This window comes from Ambystoma mexicanum, chromosome 5p, assembly GCF_040938575.1.
Source record: "Ambystoma mexicanum isolate Mex_15411 chromosome 5p, UKY_AmexF1_1, whole genome shotgun sequence".
In the NCBI taxonomy this organism is placed as follows: domain Eukaryota; kingdom Metazoa; phylum Chordata; class Amphibia; order Caudata; family Ambystomatidae; genus Ambystoma; species Ambystoma mexicanum.
The window spans coordinates 852,668,040-852,689,988 of NC_090930.1; the positions used below are offsets into that span (position 1 = coordinate 852,668,040).

Sequence of the window (21,949 nt, forward strand, 5' to 3'; positions counted from 1 at the left end):
GGTCTGGCAACGCCTCTGGTGGGGGCATGAGCCGCGAGGAGGTTGGCTCCGAGAAGGGAGATCCTTTATGCATGCCTGACAGCAGTCATTGTTCTTGAAATAAAACAGTTACACTTACTGCAGTGTTCCGTTGCATCGCAAGGAGTATAGGTCCCTGTACATTCTGGCATATGGGAGAGTCTATCCGTCGTCAGACATACTTGGCAATTACTGGTGGCGATAACATACTGCCATAGCTCTCAACTCACACGCTTTTGGCGGGTCTCACCCGCCTTGTAAAGGGCTGAGTCACCCGCCAAGCCCCCTGCACGCCCATTAATTCCAATGGGCCTCTCACCCGCCAAAAATAAATCGGGTGATTTCACCCGCCTTTGCAACACAAATGGTTGAGAGCTATGTACTGCACAGAGAATTGAATATTCTGACTGGCTGTATTATCTACTCTGCAGGGTTACCTCTATTGATAAAATGACTCCCTAGATAATTCCCATTAAAGAACAAAATACCACACAGCAATGGTTTACATTACTGCACAAAATAGGATAATTCAATGCTTCTCTTAAAAAGGTCCACTGGCTGCTGCAGTGTCGCATGTAAACAGTACACACCATGATAATAATGGCGGATTAGTTTCAACTGCAGCCACACTGTGCCTGAAGCTAAAACGTTCAGATATTACGAATGGATTTTGTTTGCCTTTGGCATTGATAGTATTACCCCAGATTTATTAATTTAGCTACTTCAAAAGCAGGAAAATATATGCTCCATTGGCTGCAGTTTTACAGGCGTTAATTCCGTACTACTGATGGGACATACTACCAGTAATCTAAGGAATAACTTTTGCCTAACTGGTATTTCCATGTACTATGGAAGCACGTGATATAGTCACGTGATTATGATCACTATTTCGAATAAAATGTATAGTGGCATGTCACATTGTTTAGTGTGTTTATGTAACATTGAGTCTTCTCATGAGGACCAAGTAGAGCTTGATATTACCAATTCCAACTAATGTTAAAATGTGATTACACTGCATTATCACGTGACCGCACTGAGGTCACATGATACTACCAGGAATAAAACTTTGTAACAATGTGACCATGCGATCGTGATTATTAGGCGATTACTAACTCTAATTTTTGTCACAATGTGACCGCACTGCCTCATCAGGTGACTGCATTGAGGTCACATGATACGATTAGAACTGGACCTCGAAACAATGGGACCATGTGGTCTCGCAGCGATCTGCGTGACCCAATTGTGGTCACATGACACTGACAGGAAGCATATTTAACAGGATGCGGGACGGGAGGCTGTTTTCATTCAACCAGTCCCGTTTCCCGCTACTAACTACGAAGGTAAACTGTGGATTATATGTTTATGCAATCTCTAGAGAGCACTGCGAGGGGATCAGAGCCTAACTTGATCCCATCTTTTGGAATTTCTTTGTAGACTGAGATACCACAAGCTATTATGAAGATAGCTTCCAGACTAATGCACTTGAAGAATTAAGTGCACAACTTTGGGCTTTCAAGGTAGGCTATACTGTGGATTTTGGGTCATTAGAATTATATTTTTAGAAACAATATATCATGACATGGCAGCATAATTGCCATAGTTCCCAACCTTTTTTGTCACCAAGGCGGGTGCAAACACCCGATTTTCTTTTTGGCAGGTGAGAGGCCCATAGAAATGAATGGGCATATGAGGGACTTGGCGGGTTATTCGTCTGCTTTCAAGGCGGGTGACACCCGCCAAAAGCGGGTGAGTTGAGAGCTATGAATTGTTGAGGGTGACACTCAATGGGCCTCATTACGAGTTTGCCGGTCCGGATACAACGGTACCGGTAAGCTTACCGGTACCGTTGTATCCGGACCGGCAAACTCTGAGTTGTGCTTGCGGGTGCCTTTCATTCCGTCAGGTCTGACTTGGCGGAATGAAAGGCACCTGCGAGCACAGTATTTCGGATGCACAAGCACCGATGATAACAGTGCCTGTGCATCCGGCTTTCCCATTCCCATTGAGCCCTATGGGGCTCAAATGGGAATGGGGAAATATTTTTTCCGGCGCCCAGGAATGGGCAAATACCAGGTCCGGCAAGGCCGTAATGACCTGGTAATTGCCCATTTCTGGGCGCAGCAAAAAATGCAACTCAGGCGGCAGCCATGTCTGTTTTACAGGCACGGCTACCGCTAGGGTTGTAATGAGGCCTAATGTCTTTCAGCTTTTTAGTGAGAATAACGGATCCATTCAAAATAAAAGGGATATAGTGGGAAAAAGTTAAGACTAAGGTCAGTGTAACTTTCCTCCATATAGTAATTAACGCTGCACAATATTTGATATTATTTAAGATATTCTGATGTAGATGTAATTTTTGCAGGTTACTCAGTGGTAACAGCTACACCTGAAGAAGGGGCAGGTAGCCCCGAAACGCATAGTGAGGGGTCACGCACCAGCATCACACAGAAGGAACTCGGGTCTCATCAGTGTGTTATTACTTGGAGTGTGATACCAAGCTGCAAACAGTACCGAATTGTGGTTATTTATCAACTATGTTGATGTTTTCCTCCTGTGGAGCATGCAATGTTGAGAACTGTTGTCAGATGATGTATTTATTTGAAAGAGAGGGATGTGAAAATTATTTGTGTATTAATATTCATAAAGTATGCAGGTTAATTATCAAAATATATTTTTTATATAATAAAGCATAAAGGAAGAGGTTCCTACCTCGTTTGGAGGGAACAGGTCTTTCATCAATAATTTTTCGTTTGATGAATGTGAGGGCCCTTAACACCCTGAATAAACAAATTCAATTGCTGAGGGAATTGAGGTGAGAGAGGGCCGATGTGGTAGCACTGCAGGAGGCTCATTTGGTAAGTCAGGATCAAGCTAGATTGCGATGTAAGGAAGCGGGCAGGAGTAGCAATCTTAATACATAAGATCTCAGCTGTACAGTGAAGGGGACCACTAAAGATAAAGCGATATGTAATATATGCACCAAACAAGGGACAGGAGCAGTTCCTTTTGAATTATTTACAAAAACTGGAGAGGGTTAGGGATGTAAGTGATTTAAATCTGGCACTTCAGCTAAGTCAATGCCTAGCATGGGATGCACAACTGAAACCCTTAATTATTTATGTGTGTCTATAAGTTCTTTTATTCTGAATGATGTACCACTTATATCACGCCCCTCTCTTTGAATCCCTCCGGTCACACTGACCCAGGAATCAGGCTGGATTGCAAAATTAAAATATTTATTTATATACATTCACAATATAATCACACTATTTTTAATGGTTATGCGATAATCTCCAATGGGGTGATGTCACACTAAGCAATCTCTTTAATCATAAGGAGTAATAATGAGCAAAAACACTGCAGCACAGAAATGATACTTTTGGGTGTATATTCAAAGCAAATAGTGTGGTTACTATTTGTTTACTTGTGAAAGGCTTCTTTTGAGTTGTCCTACTGTCTCGGCTTGTTCTGGACCCCACTCCCACTTGACCCCCCTCTTCAAAAGATGGATCAGGGGTCTTGTGATCTCCACGTAGTCCTCAATGAACTTTCTACTGTAATTGGTTAGTCCAAGGAGGCTCCTTAGTTCCCGCAGAGTTGTGGGGTCTTTTAATTTCTGAAGTGCTTCCACTTTCTTTTCCTGGGGACAGAGACCCTGAGGAGTAATCTCATGCCCCAAGAAATTGACACGGGTTCTGCACCACTGTGCCATTTGAAACGAGAGTTTTGCTCCGGCAGCCCTCAACTGTGTCAGAACATAACGGATCTCCGCTATGTGTTCCTCCACACATTTGAGCTTTTGACTAAAACATCATCTACATAGGCCAGGTTACCCCTTTCACCCAGGTCGGGCATGGCCTTGTGTAGAAAAATGTTGAATTCATTGCCAGAGTTGATGTATCCAAAGGGAGTCCGGGTCCATGTGTACTGCTGCCCCCCCGAAGGTGAAAGCCTGCTTGTATTGGTTCTCCCTACTGACAGGTACAGTCCAGTACTGATTGGTCAGGTCTATTGCAATGAATACTTGTGACTCCTGGATCTGGGCCAGCCCTTGGTCAATGTAGGGAAGAGGCCATCGGGAAATATGGACCCGTTTATTGAGCTCCCTTAGGTCGGCACAGAGTCTCCACTGGCCGTTTGACTTCAAAATCCACAGCACCGGATTATTGAAGGTGCTGTGGACTGGACGAATTATCCCACGGGACTCAAGGTTTTTAATTATTTCAGTAAGGGACTCCATTGATGCGAGAGGCAAGCAGTATTTCTTGACAAACACTGGAGTCATGCCAGGGTCCATGGGAATTGTTGTTGTGTGGATGTCGGTGCGACCACAGTCATATGAGTCCACCGCAAAGAGATCTTGAAATCTAAGAAAACTTTCCCTACGCCGGCCACAATTTCAATTGTTGCTTTTGCTCCATGGCTTCACAGGCATCAGCTAGGTTGACTCTCTCTTCAACCATCTGCCTGAAGCTTGGAAAGACTTCTGGTTTTGCTATCTCAGCGGCCTCCTCCAGCTCGGTGGAGACGTCCCTGGTCAAAGTGCTGATTTGGACTGGTGGCTTCAGGTGGGGAAGGCAGTCCTCATGGACCTGGAGAATCACCTCATCCCTCCTGAAGTCACAGGTCACATCTTCCTTACCATAAGAGCAGGAAGTGTACACCAGTAAATTCCCTCCATGCCGGGTGAAGATCCTGTCTGGTGTTGTCATCGTCACTATCACTGTCAAAACAGTCCTTGGGGATTGGTCCTAACAGTTCATTACTTAAATCTATGGAAAAATGACGGTCATCAACCGCCATTCCAATAATGGTGCCTGCGGCTAGAGTGATACTCTTTAAGTCGCTGTTATCCGCCTCTATTGGGATGGTGTCATGTTCTATGTTGATTAGTGGTGTTGGTTTTAACCCCAACCCTTGCTGTTGGAAATGAGCATTAAGATGAATGTAGGCGTCAGGGTTTTTCAATTTCTGTCCTTTTAACTTTCACTTCCAGTGTGACTTGTCGGGTCCGTTCTGGGATGGTGACTTCCTCTCCAATCTGAATTTCAACTGCATAAAACAGCAGTTGAGCTGACCTAAATGCTTTCTCGGGGTCATCAAAGCCCATGGGATTACCCGCTAATTGGGACCAAGCTTTGAAGTTTATTAGGTCCAAGTAAAATGCGGCAGGGACATCTCGGACAACCCAACAATTATGGACTATGCTCTTGTTGCCTATGGAAATTCTGAGCATACACCTGCTAGGCAGGAGATGTTTGGAATTGGGTGCTTCCAGGTCCATTTCCCATGTGTCTAACAGTTTAAATGTGGGAATGGCTGGATCTTTTGGGAGTTTGCGGAACATCGCTTCGCTGATGAAGCTCTTACCGTTGGTCACACACACTCGGGTGAGAACAGAGTCCTTCCCTTCATTTAACAGAATAGGGATGAACAACTGCTCTCCAATTTTCTGAATATCAGCCAGGCTTTGAGCTGATTTCTCATCTTTCTGGACTATAGGAGTGGGATTTTGTTATTGTGAATTTGTAAAGAATTTCAGAGAAGGTTGATTTTCAGAAATAGAGGACCCCCCCATCACCAGTCTGTTGTCCTACTGCAATTACTGTCACGTCTGGGATTTCATTATTCTGGAAGTGAAATTCTATTTGGTCAGGTTTTTGTTGAACCATGTGGCATGTGCCGTTTAAACTAACATGGTTGACACTGTTTCAATTTTATTGGTCGGCTAGTTTGTGTCCAGAGGACCTTGTTTACACAATCTATGAGGGGTGACAACCTTCGCAGGATGTCATTCCCTAGTAAACAAGGGGTGGCCTCTGGAGTCACAATTATGACCGGGTGCTTCACCTTGTGTCGCCCTATTTTAATGTCCAAATCCGCAGTCCCCTAGATGGGCATTTCCTTCCTGTCGAAGTTCTGAAGTTGTCCAGGAAGAGGGGTGAGAGGAATTTGGTATTTCTCCCCCCTTCCCGCATTCAGTTGATCAAAGACGCTTTTTGACAGAAGGGTAGCTTGGGATCCAGTGTCCAGCAGTGCCAAAATTGTACATTGCACCTGTATTTGGACCGGGGCATAAAATCTTCCCTCTTTTTCCTCAAGGGGGCAAAGATAATGTACATTTTTGGACAACTGGTGGGTTAGTTTCTTGGTTTTGGACACTGACGGGAAGGTGATTTGGGCAGGATTCTGTGTGGAGTCTTGGGAATCTGAAAGAAAAAGGTGACGGCTAGATATGGGGAAGTTTTAGGTTCCCCTGGTTCTGGGCCACCACCCAACCCCCTTTTTGGAGGTAGTCACCAGGATGGGTTTGAACCAGGGGATTTTCCTGCTGATGATTCTGGGGTTTCATGAGGAGCGGTGCTAACTCAGTCCCCACATCTACCCAGTCTGGATATGGATCCTTTGGGACCCATTTTTCTTTGTGAGGATGTCATGGCTAAGTATTCTGTACATCCCATACGTTCACGTAAGCCTGGTTTTGTCAGCAGAAACCCATCTGGTATTTCAAATTACAAACATGGCGCATGAAAGGTATTGCCATTTCATAGACTTTACATAGGTTTTTTCCCGGAAACTGGAGGTTGCCATGGAAGCTCAGTACTCTGTTGCCAAGGTGGAGGATTCAACGTTCAGCACGTCCACAGCAGGGTCATGTGATCACTCCTACTTCGTACCGCCTCTCCTAATGCTCTTTGCTTCTGATTAGCGTTTTGGCTTTCGCTTTTGAAGTTACATACTACCTTGTCTCCTGTCCTCCCTTGGCCTCATTCTTGGATTGCCCTTGTCATTGCGCCTTGTCTTGGTTTTCTTTCTGCCTTTATTTACTTCTGTTCCCCCCATGAACTGATATTCAAGCTACGACTCGGACTGTTACCTGGTTTGCTTCTATCTTTTCCACGGCTATGCTTCCACACTGGCACAGCATCGACTCGGACCGCACATCGGATTGCTTCTGCTTCTTCCATGGTTAGGTCTCTGGAGCTGCACAGCAAGTCGCCTTATTATTGCCTGAACATTTGAACTGCTAGCTCCCTCATCGACATCAGGCGTTTTTGGAATTCACCCATGGACTAGACTTCCTTGCAAGTGTGTGTCTTAGGAGTCCGCGTTTCATCGGGGCAGCCTTTTGAGACTCTTAAGGCGTACGCGTGTCGTCAGGAATAGCCTTGTTGGAATTGTGGTATTTTTCACAAACTTCACGTCAAACTATGGACTTCCTTAACAGCAAAAAACCCTCTTGGTAAGACTAACTCTTTTACTTCTGCATACTTACTTTTGCTATTATTCTTGTTAGTAAATCCTCTCTCATATTTTGTTAGAGTAGTCTCAGTGACTGTGTACTTAGCAGATGTAAGGAAGTATTGGGCTTAACAGATATCAGTGCACAGGTTAGTGGGTTTTCGACTTAGTCCTTGTTTGAGCCTATAGTTATCAATTACACTAACCTGAAATATTTTCTTTACAGCCATCAAAACGTCTCGGAGGTATTCCATATTTCGATTAATTGATCCTTCAGCATTTTATTATTTATATTCAGAGGTTTACATTAGTAGGAAGAATTCTTCTTCACTACGAGGTCAAGTTTTGGAAGGAGATTTCTGACAAAATCAGAAGCCTTACAAAATGGACCCTAATGAGACATTGGCTAGCATATTGAAACTGGTGGCAGACCTCCGTTCTGACATGGCCTCTTCTCATGCCGCTACTCAGCAACAGATAGTTGCTTTACAAAATACAGTGCAAATCCCTGCTGCACAGCCAGTCCCTAGCACTTTGGCTACCGGACCACCCCAAGCTGATGCAGGCCCCATATATGTTGCATCCCAATTTCCACTGGCACCTCCAGAGAGGTTCCATGGGGATCCTAAACATTATAGGACTTTTCTGAATCAATGTCGCCTACACTTCTTGTGTCGACCAGGCTCTTTCCCTGATTCTACTACTAAAGCTGCATTCCTATTTTCCCATCTTGGAGGAACAGCAGCAGCTTGGGCCAACCCTCTACTTGAAGGGGGTAGTCCTTTATTGTTTGACTGCAACACCCTAATTGAGGCTATGAGTAAAGTATTTGATACCCGTTATAAGAGTCAAGCTATGGAACTTGAGTTATTGAACATACACCAGGGCGACTTATCCTTTTTAGCTTATTTGGCTAAATTTAATCAGTTTACTGCTGAAACTCGGTGGCCTGATGATAAGGCCTCTCTCTTCTACAAGGGATTGTCCAATTCATTGAAAGATACCCTGGCTATGCTTCCTGTTGTCCCAAGCACATTTCCAGAATTGTTGGACCTAGTCTTGCAGATATATGCCTGGAAAGCTGCCAGAACGGGAGAGAAGAGAGGATCTCCTCTTACCTCTTCTTTAATACCTGCGCCAGCATTGGGAACCCCGGAACCCATGCAGGTGGGGGCAGCCACATGGGGTCCTTTGTCTCCAGAGGAGCGTGAACACAGAAAAAAGAACAATCTGTGCTTCTATTGTGGTTTCCAAGAACATTTATTGAAAGCTTGTCCAATGAAACCCACTAAGGAGTTGGGAAACTTGAAAGCTCAGCAATAAGAGGAGTCCAATTGCCGGGCTACACTTCTCCCATGGACTCACAGATGGTCTTACCATTCACAGTTGATGTGGCCTTTCTTCTTCCTACTGGAGGTTCCATCTCAGCCATGGCGGTATTAGACTCCGGGGCCACTGGGAACTACATTGATATCACGTATGCTAAAGAACTGTCACTATCTATCATTCAGAAGAAGGAACCCGTGCTGGTTAATGCTGTGGTTGGCACTACTCTAGTATCAGGTTTAGTGACCGAACAGACAATAGACCTGCTCATGGAGTCTATGCAAGGGCACACTGAGACAATCTCTTTCGATCTCATTTCAGCCCCTCACTTTAGACTCATCCTCAGAATTCCATGGCTCAAGTTACACAATCCATTTATTGACTGGCGTTCTGGTAACATCGAGTTTTTGTCCGAATATTGTGAAGGGAATTGTGGTATTGTTTTGAATCAGACCAACAATCCTTGTCGTCCACTATTGGATTCAGCACCCACTATTGGGGCAGTAATTTCGGGTATTCTGCCCAAGGAGTTATCTGAGTATTATGATGTCTTTGACAAAGGGGGAAGTGAGGTTCTTCCTCCTCATCGCCCATTCGATTGTCCCATTGACCTCATTCCTGGAGCCAAGATCCCGTCTGGTAGGATTTATTCTCTTAACCAGAAAGAAGATGGGATTCTTAAGGAATACATTGATAAGGCCTTAGCATCTGGTTTTATTCGCCCATCACGATCTCCAGCAGCCTCTCCATTATTTTTTATCCCTAAAAAAGAAGAGGATCTTCGTCCATGTATCGATTGTAGGGCTCTTAATGCTGTTACTAAATGTGACCAATATCACATACCTCTTGTTTCAGTTTTGCTGGACCAATTGGGGTCTTCTGTTATATTCGCAAAACTCGATTTAAGAGGAGCCTATAATCTGGTTAGGATTCGTGATGGTGATGAATAGAAAACTGCCTTCAAGACTAAATATGGTTTGTTTGAATATTTAGCAATGCCATTCGGTTTATGTAATGCACCTGCGACGTTTCAGTTTTTTATAAACAATGTTTTTCATGATATGATGGATCAATTTTTGGTCGTCTATTTGGATGACATATTGATTTACTCTCCTTCCTATGAATCACATGTGCAGCATGTTTCCCAGGTTTTACAAAGGTTACTAGAAAACAAACTCTTTGCTAAATTAGAAAAGTGTGTCTTTCATACCAGCGAAGTAGAATTTCTTGGATATGATATTACAAGCAAAGGTGTACAAATGAGTCAGTCCAAGGTAAAGGCAGTTTTAGACTGGCCCATAGCCAATTCTTTGAAGTCCCTCCAGTCATTTCTGGGTTTCTCAAACTTTTATAGAAGATTCATTAAAGACTTCTCCGCCATTGTTGCCCCATTGACTGCCCTCACGAGTAACAAAAGAAGCTTTCAATGGGACGAAGAGGCTACTCAGGCGTTTGCCACACTGAAAATCGCTTTTACCTCCGCTCCGGTTCTTCAACACCAGAATCCCTCTCTTCCATTTATTGTGGAAGCTGATGCTTCGGATGTCGCTCTTGGAGCAATTTTGTCAAAGGAATGTCCAGAGGCTAGTGGTCTGCACCAGGTTGCTTTTCATTCTAGGAAACTGACCCCGTATGAAAAGAATTATATAATCACAGAAAAGGAACTGTTAGAAGTTAGGGACGCTTTTAAAACATAGTGTCATCATCTATTAGGTACTGTTCTTCCGGTCCAAGTAATCACAGATCATAGGAACTTGTTGGCGTTGCAATCAGTAAAGTGCACCACAGCACGTCACGCCCGATGGCATGAATTCTTTTCAATGTTAAATTTCACTATCACCTACCGGCCAGGTCCCCTTCACACTAAAGCAGATGCATTATCATGGATACATGGGACTTCACCACCCAAAGACATAGGGGGTCCGCTGTTGTTACCTCATCAGGTGTTTTGCAGCTGTACTTTACAGCCCACTTTAAGATCAGCCTTGCAAAACTGGGTAGCCAAGAATCCACAAGAGATTGAGCAGTTAAGTTTGGAAGTCATACACTCTCTGCCTTATGCTCATGGCTTGCTCTATATACCGGATGGTGCATCACGTCACAAAGCTATGCAGTGGTGCCACGACTCCAGGATAGCAGCACATCCCGGTGTTAAGAAGACTCTGGACCTTCTACATCGCTGGTGTTGGTGGTCTTCCATGCAAAAGGACGTCACTGACTTTATTGCAGCTTGCTCCGTCTGTGCACAATGCAAACACACTCCTGCTAAACCAGTCGGGTTACTTCAGTCTATGCCAATACCAGATCAACCCTGGGATATGATTTCTATGGATTTTGTTGTGGAATTGCCATTTGGTTATGACACCATTTGGGTGGTCATTGACTATCTGACCAAAGTAGCCCTGTTTGTCCCTTGTCAGGGCTTACCTTCTTCTCCCGTTCTGGCGGATTTGTTCTCCAAACATGTGTTTCGCTTTTTTGGTCTCCCCTCTATTATTATGACTGACAGGGGGTTGCAATTTACATCGCGATTCTGGAGATCTCTTACATCTTCGTTTGATATCGATGATAGGTACTCTAGTTCATATCACCCTCAGACTGATGGGCAGACTGAACGCTTAAATGCAACCATGGAACAATATTTGAGGTGTCTGACCCATCAGTATCAAGAAACCTGGCTTTCAGTTTTCAATTTGCCTATAACAACTCCCTTCATTCCTCTACTAAAGTTTCTCTGTTCTTTGCCCTTTACGGACCCATTCCTAAGTCCTTGCCAATTTCCCCAGTATTACCGGCTAGGAGTCCGGCTGCGGCCTCTTGTCTCTCTCGTTTGATGTCCACCCAGAAAGGGGTTAGAGCACATCTGGAGCAGGCTCAAGAACGTGCCAAGCATTATGCTGACGGTCATCGCTCTGCTGCCCTTGCTTACACTGTGGGCATGAAGGCGTGGTTGTCCAATAAGAACCTGCACATTCTTGGTTGGAAAGCTTTGTTGCCTAGAAACATCGGTCATTATGAGATTTCCGCAGTAATCAACCCAGTGGCAGTACGTTTGTTTCTTCCCGTGAAATGGAGAGTGCATCCGGTCTTCTACGTGTCATTGCTCAAACCTTTCCATCCTGACACTAGAATGTCTACACGACCTCTTCCTGTTCAGATTCAAGGAGAGGAAGAGTTTGAAGTACAAGATATTTTGGACACCAAGGTCTCACGGGGGGTACGAATGTATCTGGTGGATTGGAAAGGGTATGGACCCGAGGATCGTACGTGGAGCCTACTGTTAACATACACGCCCCTCGATTGATAGCAGGTTTCTGGGCCTCTTGCAAGGGGAGTCCATCTTTGGGATAGGGTACTGTCATGGCTAAGTATTCAGTACATCCCGTACGTTCATGTAAGCCTGGTTTTGTCAGCAGAAACCCATCTGGTATTTCAAATTACAAACATGGCGCACGAAAGGTATTGCCATTTCATAGACGTACTGTACAATTTAGGGGTTGTCGGAGGAGGTTTTTTCCCGGGAACTGGCGGTTGCCATGGAAGCTCAGTACTCTGTTGCCAAGGGGGAGGATTCAACGTTCAGCACGTCCACAGCAGGGTCATGTGATCACTCCTTAGTACCACCTCTCCTAACGCTCTTTGCTTCTGATTAGCGTTTTGGCTTTTGCTTTTGAAGTTACGTACTACCTTGTCTCCTGTCCACCCTTGCCCTCATTCTTGGATTGCCCTTGTCATTGCGCCTTGCCTTGGTTTCCTTTCTGCCTTTATTTACTTCTGTCCCCCCCCCCATGAACTGATATTCAAGCTACGACTCGGACTGTTACCTGGATTGCTTCTGTTTTTCCACGGCTACATTTCTACACCTGCACGGCATCGACTTGGACCGCACTTGGGATTGCTTTTGTCTTTTCCACGGCTATGTTTCTACACCGGCACGCCATCGACTCGGACTGCACATCGGATTGCTTCTGCTTCTTCCATGGTTACGTCTCTGGAGCTGTACAGCAAGTCGCCTTATTGTTGCCTGAACATTTGAACTGCTAGCTCCATCATCGACATCAGGCGTTTTTGGAATTCACACACGGACTAGAGACTTCTTTGCAAGTGTGTGTCTTAGGTGTCCGCGTTTCGTTGGGGCAGCCTTTTGAGACTCTTAAGGCGTACACGTGTCGTCGGGAATAGCTTTGTTGGGATTGTGCTTTTTTTCAAGAACTTCACGTCAAACTATGGACTTCCTTAACAGCAAAAAACCCTCTTGGTAAGACTAACTCTTTTACTTCTGCATACTTACTTTTGTTATTGTTCTTGTTAGTAAATCCTCTCTCGTATTTTGTTAGAGTAGTCTCAGTGACTGTGTACTTAGCAGATGTAAGGAAGTATTGGGCTTAACAGATATCAGTGCACAGGTTAGTGGGTATCGACTTAGTCCTTGTTTGAGCCTATAGTTATCAATTACAATAACCTGAAGTATTTTCTTTGCAGCCATCAAAACGTCTCGGAGGTATTCCATCTTTCGATTAATTGATCCTTCTGCATGTTATTTACATTCAGAGGGTTACATTAGTAGGAAGAATATTCTTATTCACTACGAGGTCAAGTTTTGGAAGGAGATTTCTGACAGAGGAGTTCCCCCATTCCCCCATCTCCGAAGGAGAAGATCCCTTTCCCAGGATCCTCTGAGGATCCCTCTCCTTCAAACTGGAAGACTTGTACCTCCTCCACAAAATGGGTCTTTTTGTGCTCTTTATTTCTCCTACCCCCCCTCTGCTCCTTGGGTGGCATATTGTCGGGGGCAGGAGATGTTGGTTCCGGTTCCTGGGTTTCCAGGGGCTTTTTACAAGTGGGGAAGGAAGCTTCATCCCAGGCTTTACACCGCCTTCCCGCTGTACCTCCTCCCTGGGAACTGGTGGGTTATCGGGGTTCTTCCCCAGTCATTGCTCTGGAGCACCAGATCCTGGATTTGAGGCATTCTGCGCCGCCATGCTCATCTGAGGGTTCTGTTGAGCCCTCAGCATGCGACCCACATCCTGTGCCATGTTTTGGACCTGGCGCTCTATTTGGGACACCCGCTCTGGCTGGTACGGGGTCCTCATGTCTTCGCTGGGTTGATCCCAGAGAGAGTAGCTATCCCTTCTACCAAAATACCCTGGGTTAGGAAAGTTTGGGTACCCCTCCACCCTTGGCCTCCCCTCTCCCGGATTGGGCTGTCTGTGCTCAGGAAAGTGGGGAAAGAAGGATGGATTGTTTTGGGGGTTAAAGTTTGGCGGGTACAGTGAGAAGAAATTATGTCCAGTATTTGGGGAATTACTGCCATCCTAGGGGAAGTGAGGAGGGAAGTACCCTGGGTTAGCTGCTGTCTGGTTGGATCCCCCCCTTGAGCTGGAGGAGTCCACACATAACCCAGGATGGGTCTATTGCCCTTGTAGCGTGGGCTGATATAGTCAGGGGAGTTAGGGGTCCCATTTGTGGGGTTGCCTGCCTGGCTCCCTGTTTGTGATTGGCCTTCTGGGTTTGGGGTTGTTTTGATTCTGTGCGGGCAGGTTTTTAGGCCCCCCCCATCTCTAAATCTAAAATGGGACAACCTTCACCTCCGCCACTTTAGCAGCAGCAGGGGTGTTGGTTGTTTTAGGGCTTTTGGGATTATTTTTGTTTTCCACTAGCTTTTGCACCTCATAAATGCACGTGGCTTGTTCAATGACCCAGTCTAGTGATCTTTTCTCATGAAAGTCCCTCACTAGCTGGGTCATGATATACTTGGGGAGAGCGTGGAAGAAAGTATTTACAGACTCTTTGCTGTCAGTGCTCACCCTTCTAGTGGTCTGCGCAAAGGCACATTTGAGCTCTTGAACAAATTCTTGTGGGGCCTGATCTTCCCCACATTGCAAGTTGTAGGCTGCCTTGCGAGCCTCCTGAGGATTCCTGTGAATAGAAAAGTGTTTCAAGATGGCCACCCTATAGGTGGACCATCTGGAACGATTCTGATCCTCCAGCCCGCAAAGAAGCTGGAGTACTCGGGAGAAAAGGTCCATTTTACATATCGAATACAGCTTTGGCTGTCCTTCAAATGGAAAGTGCCCATCATTTGTTCAAATAGCTCAATGTGCTCCCAAACCGAATACTTTGCATTCTTATGATAGGGCGTGATGACGCTCCTAATGGCTTTGATTTATTTTAGGGGATCCTTGAGCAAGGCCCTCTTGACCTTGTTGGCTTTTTTGGTTCTGGTGACTCTGGTCCACTCATCCTCTGACTCAGAGGCACTGCTGCCAGAGGTGCCTGTCTGGTCTTCTAGGCTCCCGGATTATGCGAGCTTGGGAATGGCTGGTAGAATGTGGGGGCCTAGTTTCTTGGGTCCTGTGGCGCTCGGAAGAGTCTTCTGATTCTTCCTTGCTCCCAGAATTGGCTGAGTACCCCCCCACCCCCACTGTCCTAGCTGGGAAGAGGTTTTCAGGATGCCCTTAGTGGGCCTACTCTCATGGAGTTCCCCACTAAATGTTTACCGTCTGGTCTCTGGGTGAATTGTGTTTTTGAGGATCCATTTCTCTGACCCTCCCCTCATTGGAGTCTCCCTGATCAGAGAAGTTGGCCCTAGCACTTGGGAACCCACACACAGATGCCCCTCCATCCATTCCTGGGAGGTGCTGGTCTATGAGCCCTATCCTCATTGGATTGAAGTCTGCCATCCCTGTTGTCCTTGGCTCATGTGCGCCAGTGGACATGGGGGTGGCAGAGACAATGGAGTTGAAGAGATGAAAGCCTCTGGTAGTAGGGTTCCTGAGGTTATGCTCGGGTTCTCTTTCCCAGCAGACCTCATCTCCCTCAGCTCCTGCTCCCTGTTGCCATGCAAGAACCTGACCTTTTTGTTCTTCTATCAATGCCTTGCTAGTCTCTATGAGTAGTTCCTGCATTAGCCGGTCAAGTGGCACAATGAGTAGAGTGCTCGCTTTGACATCTGTGCAGAGCCTGCTAAGACAGCTTCGAATCCCGGCAGGGCCAAACTCAGCCTTTCATCCTTCTGAGGTGAATAAATGAGCACCACACACCATGGGTAATAATAAGCAGCGCTCAGATACCTGAGGGTTCCTAGCGCTATATAAATGCCAAATTATTATTATTATTATTATTATTATTATTATAGCTACCTGTCTGTGGAGCCTGTCATTTTTCTCACAGAGAGCCTCATTGTCTCTCTGTGCTTCATGGGTAATTCTAGAATATTGGGCCAATCTTTGCTGCAGGAGGGTTACCCCCTGAGTCCTGTCCTGACTTGTCTGGTCCTTCTTGACTAGAGCATATTCCACCCTCCTGGCGTGCTCTGACAGTTTTCTATGTTTTTTTTTGGAGTTTTGGAGTTCACCTAGTCCCTGAAGGGCCAGGTGATTTTCTTCCATTTTAACTTTTAAATAACTGACCTCCTGGCCTAAGGTGTCCCTTTCCTGAATGAGAGTACCCCTCTGTGCAGCCAGGTCGTCTTTGTTTTTGGAGTGCACCAGCTTTCTGGCACTCTTCATCGAATTCCGTCTGGGTGTCAAGGTCTTTGAGAATTAATTTATTATTTTATTCTTCTTCTTGGTCTAGACGGTTTTGCAGGGTGACTACCTGCTCTGCGCATGCTCTATTAAAATCTATTTGCTGTTAAAGCTTTTGTTGGCTCTGCAGTAGAGAGTCCAAACTTTCTTGGCACTCTTTCTGCATCGCCAGTACTTTGGTATGCTGCTCTACCTTCTCCTGCTGCAGGATATCCATGTCTCCTTTTATTTTTATCAGGTACTGCCTGGTTTCATTTTCTGATTCTAGACTCTTTTGTAGCCTTTGCTCTGCAGAGTCCAGATCAGTTTGGGCCTTTTCTAGTGATTGTACACGCCTATTTGCCAGATCTAGGTTTTCGGCATATTTCTCCTGTATTGCTCCAATGTGGAGGTACAGATGTGCCGCTATTTTGGCAATTTTACTTTGCTCTTCTTTTACCTTAGGGGCCATGTACAATTCACTAAGTGCCATGTGTAATGGACCCTGATCCTTCCATATGTCTAATCCTGTGGCAGTGGCCTGTTCTTTAATTTCCTGCAACCAAACATTCTGATCCTGTTCTGTCCATTCACCCCTGACAAATAATTTGTGCAGTAGGTGTTCCCTTATGCCATATTAATTTCTACTATGGTCGCCATTCCGGAAATATGAATTTCCTTCCTGACTTACAGAAGTTATTTTATTTTTGCAAACAGACCAAATTCCTCATTGTTCGTATATAAGGGTGCTTTTCACAGTGTAACACAGTGTGGTAGCCTAAAAGGGTTTATGTACCCCGTCAGTTAGCACGCTGTATTAGACTGTCACAAGTGGTATGTCTTATTTGGAAATCCCAGCACGAGCCCCCAGTCTTGTAAGTGATTTCAATCCGGCACTTCACTTAAGTCAATGTCTAGCGTGGGATGCACAACTGAAACCCTTAATTATTTATTTGTGTCTAAGTTCTCTTATTCTGAACGATGTACCACTTATATCACACCCCCCTCTTTGAATCCCCCCGGTCACACTGACCCAGGAATCAGGCTGGTTTGCAAAGTTAAAATATTTATTTAATTATATTTACAATATAATCACACTATTTTTAATGGTTATTCAATAATCGCCAATGCAGTGATGTCACACTAAGCAATCTCATTAATCATAAGGAGTAATAATGAGCAAAAACACTCAGCACAGAAATTATACTTTTGGGTGTATATTCAAATCAAATATGAGTGTGGATACTATTTCCCCCTGCACACCCCTCAACCCCCCAATATACAATATAAAGAGATAGGAGGAGAGAGAACAGGTTTCGGGAATGCAGAATTCAAATACAATGGATCAATCCCAAATTCTCCCCTGGAAACAGAACTAATTGGCAAACTGTCTAAATGGTTTTAAAATTGTCTTTGAATGGAATAGGTAAAACACTAAATAAGGGCTAAATCACTGAAATTGTTGAAATACTACTGGGAGCCGATTTGTATGGTTGCAAACACTAGCAATGATTTGAGAGTAAACAGCAATGGAAAAACGTACATTTGAGGTCGGGTGCAATGAAAAGATATTTTACACATTATAGATTTTGCCAAAACGAAAAATTCACGGCAAACATTTCCACGTGCAGTAATCACGATTGCGGGAAAACTATAAGGATTTGGGATGCATTTTTGGGTTCTCTGGAAAGCGTAGGATGTTGGCTACAAGCAGTCACTTTTTTCACGTTTTTAGCATGAAAATTGAAGAAGTTATGGATGTTTTCGTAGAGGTCGTTTTTTCAGATAGAGGCAAATTGTAAAATAAAGATGTGCTTTTAAAAAGACAAACAGGATTCTTTACACTAGGGATGGACTATGAAGATGCAAACTACATGACAGCATAGCCACCAGCCCAGGACGTCTCTGGATGGTTTTTGCCTGCCGAGACGCTTGCCTTCTTCAGATGAAATATATATCAGCACAAAGATCGGTTTAACACTACTAGTACAGAAGATAATGGGGATGAGATGGAGAGTTCAGGCAGTTCAAAAATATTCTAACAATGCAGTTCTGACTATAATAGAGGATGGGTTTGGATAGGGATGACTATGGACAGTACATGGCTAGTGACAGTCCTATACTAAGGATACTTACTACATAGGTTTGGACAGAACCGTCAGGGATTTAGGTCAGTCAAGATTTCTGGACAGGAATTCTGCTGGGCACACCAGACTAGACAGGCTGCTGGGCGCACCAGACTGGACAGCAAGGCGCTCTGGTTTGCAATCAGCAAGGCGCTCTGGTCACCACATGGTAGGACTGGACTGGATCTGCAATGGCTCTGTGGTCACAGCACGGCTCTACTGGGTTGGGTCTTTGGCTTCTGGCAATAATTCTTAGCAGGAAAGCAGTTACAGCACAGCCAGGCTGTTCTTTGGTTCCCCTTAGAAGTCTGGGGTAAATTCTGGTTTCTGGAATTTTTAAGGCCAAGCTGAGAATGGTTCAGCTCTGGAAATGGGCCTTTCTGCTTGCCAAGTTTCTGGAGTCTGGAGCAAGGGAGATGTCATGTCCTCTGGCAGGGTGCTGCACCAGCAATCGGTTGGTCGGTGAATCTGTGTGTGTCTAAGCCCTCAGCTGTCTATATTTATGCATTTAATTAAGGGGCGTGTATGCTGAATGATCCTAAGCGCACCCCCTAGTTAGGCTATTGGCTGGAATCCGCTCTCTCCCATGATTGGAGGGGAAAACAGTGTGTCACCATGATGATGTGGTTTTATGAGGCAAAACCTCCTCCCCTTTTCCCTTTGAACATGAAATCTACTTTTGGTATAATACATCTTCACATGTGTACAATCTTTATACCAATAACCTACATAGATCACATATTTTGTGGAGCAAATATTCTTCCAAGCCCCATTGCTGTGGGATCTTGGATCTGGATTTGACAGACTTTTGCACTTTATGTCCGGAACACAATATCTAGTTTGTCCAAAAATTGGTACATATGTGCGCATTGTCTATGGGCATAAATGTGTGAAATTTCATGCTTCTGACATAAATACATTTGCTGCAAAACCAGAATTTTTACTGTGCCTTCCCAGAACATCGCAGAGTTCTGGCATCTTTTAAAATGTGCACCCAAAAATCACATTTACAATGCTATTCTATAATTTTTACAAATTTGCACAGTCCTTTATCAGTCTTTTTCAAAAATATGCTTTCTGTGCTTTGTGAATCCACAAGTGACTGTCTGTCCCCGCCTCCTTTTCCTGCTGGCAGGTCTGAAGCAATCTGCCCCCTTCCTTCTGGAAGAGGCCACTTTTGACGCTTGACACTTGACATATCCTTTCAGCCAAGGAAGGTCCATTGTTTTTTGCTGGTGTAGCCCAAGATCTCCTCCCCTGATTTAATTCTCACAAAGGTATGACTTCCTGGCCTTGGTGGGAAGCAGGAGAGAGATGCCTTTTGTTGGGGGGAGGCTGTGGAACTTGTTGGTTGGCTTTGAGTCAGCTTAAATTCAGTGTCATTTTCTTACATTTTTCTTGGTTTAAAACAAAACTTGCAATTTTCACACAAGCAGCTAGAACTCTTATTCCAGCTTCTAAACCATGGAAATTAAATAGTTACAACCTAGGTTCCTCATAATAACAGGTTACTTAATTTCCAGACATTTGATTTCAATTGCACAAGTTTAAACTTCTGATGCAAACTAATGGCAGCTGTCATACAGGCGGCCGCTGGTAGTGCACCCATATTTTGACAGATTTATTGTGGATATTTTGATGACTGATTCCACTTTCCATGACATTCTAGGTTCGTAATGATTTCTTAAAGGAGGTGACGGGTAACAGCCAGCAAGCATATTGGATGTTTTGTGGTGTTTTAGACCGGTATTTGTATTTTCAGCAACCAAGAAAAAGGGATTTAAGAAAAATGGCTGGGTTTTCTTCAGTAAATCACTGCCTTTCATGCAGTTTCCATTTTTACTTGGTGGGCAGCCCAGTGGCATGTTTCAGCAGTGAGGTCTCTGTTCCACCACTGACACAGGCAAGGTAGATTTGGCAGCCATCTTTTTGTGTTTGGTAGAGCGCAATTCCCTTAGGTGTTGGCGCGCATGGGGTTTTCACAGCCATTTTGCTGATTCTGGTGCCACCAGCACACAGTGATGCCGCAGGGCAGAGCCGAGTGGGTTAAAACATCCCACAGGGAAGGGCAGTGCCTTGTAGCGTGGGATTGCAATTAATTTATGGATCATCTTCATCCAAGTCCCAAAGATGGGGGAGATAACAGGGAGAGTTAAGGGGGCATTCCGGCAGCTGTGGTTGGTTGATGCATGGTGACTTGAACACCCGAGTGACCGAATTTACACTCCCTACTCTGGACAAACAACAAAGGGCCAAAGGGTTATATATACATTTGATGTCTAGGGGCACCATAGTAGCATGGGACATGGTGCATACAATGATGGCATTTTACATCACCCTTCACACCTATACAAGACAATAATGATTTCAGACCAGTCCATAAGGATGGAAGCTTTGAGGAATGGGAGAGGAATGGCTGTAGGAAGATTGGGGAGCTGGCTAAAGGAGAGGATATAAGTCATTTGATGAGTACAAGGAACCCTTTGGACTTGAGGAGGGAGAAAGGTCCACATACCAACAGCTGAGACACTGGCTGCATGGCCCCATCATGAAAAGGGGGGGCTACAAGCCAACTCACAACTTTCGAGAAAACCCTCATGGAGGCATGTATTATGGAGGTCTAATAGGGAATCTAGTTGGTTGTATTTCAAACCCCCACTGGAATGAGGAATGACCTTATAACCAGGAATGGAAAGAAGAACTAGGGAGGCCCATTAGCCAAAGAATTGGGAAGGGAATTTCCGTAACACTTGGAAAAGCTCCACATACACGCAACACAAAGCGCTGCAGATCATAATTCTACATAGATGGCACTATACCCCCCTTACACTACACAGGTTTAAGCCGGGAACAGAGAAAACATGCTGGATGGAATGTAGCCACGATGGCTCACTGGCACACGTTATGGGAACTTGTCTGAAGCTGGCTGAACTATGGAGCACAATTGAAGATACAATATACCAGGTTGGGGTGTGTGTCAAATGCAAGCTCACTCTGAGGTTCATATTATTCGGGCCTCAGCAGGACGAAGAGTGGGCTACAAATGCAACTCAGTCTGATTACGGCTATGGTGCTGGCTGCAAAGCTGGTGACAACAGAAATGTGGGCGAGAAAGTAGCCTCCTCCTTCACTGGGCTAGTGGCTAAAAAGACTTTGGGAAACCGTGGCTATGACAGGGGCAACGCAATGCAATTTGAAACATTATGTGGCCCCCTAATTCAGTGTCTGAGCTCTGCGTGACTGAACTGTTTCAAACTAAGTACTGCAGGAGATCTTTTTGAGAGGCAACTGGTGGGTCTGAGTGAGGAGTGACTATTGACATACACTACAGGAGGAAAAGGCCCTGGACTCTATCAATCCTGGCTTGGGGGGAGGAGAGGAATGGCAATGGGATGTTTGCAGGAAATAAACACATCCAAGACAAGAGGACATCTTGATAGGCGCAACAATAGTTAAGAGCAGGCCATTCCCCTCCTGTCCGGTCAGAGGCTCGCCAACTTCCTGGACCTAGAACATGTTGAGGGAGAGCCTGGCCCTGCTGCAACAGACACCTCACAAGTAGGAGAAGGAAAGAGGGAAAGGGGGTCAGTGGAGGATAGGAGTCTCGTGCAGATACAGGCAAAGGCATTTATCTATAAACTCTTGAGTTGGGATAGGATGGGATGTGATGGGAGAGTTGCGATTGCAGAATGGAAGAATGAAAATTATATTTATCATAGCTTTTAAATA

The 21,949-nt window shown here is 44.9% G+C and overlaps 1 long non-coding RNA gene across 1 annotated transcript in view; it reads left to right on the forward strand.

The window, feature by feature from the left end:
- The first annotated feature begins 1,274 nt into the window (after positions 1-1,274).
- Positions 1,275-21,949, forward strand: part of LOC138481247 (uncharacterized) — a 360,732-nt gene continuing 340,057 nt past the window's right edge. The window contains exon 1 of the long non-coding RNA XR_011274208.1: positions 1,275-1,358. This is a non-coding gene — a long non-coding RNA (uncharacterized lncRNA). The remainder of the gene's footprint in view (positions 1,359-21,949) is intronic.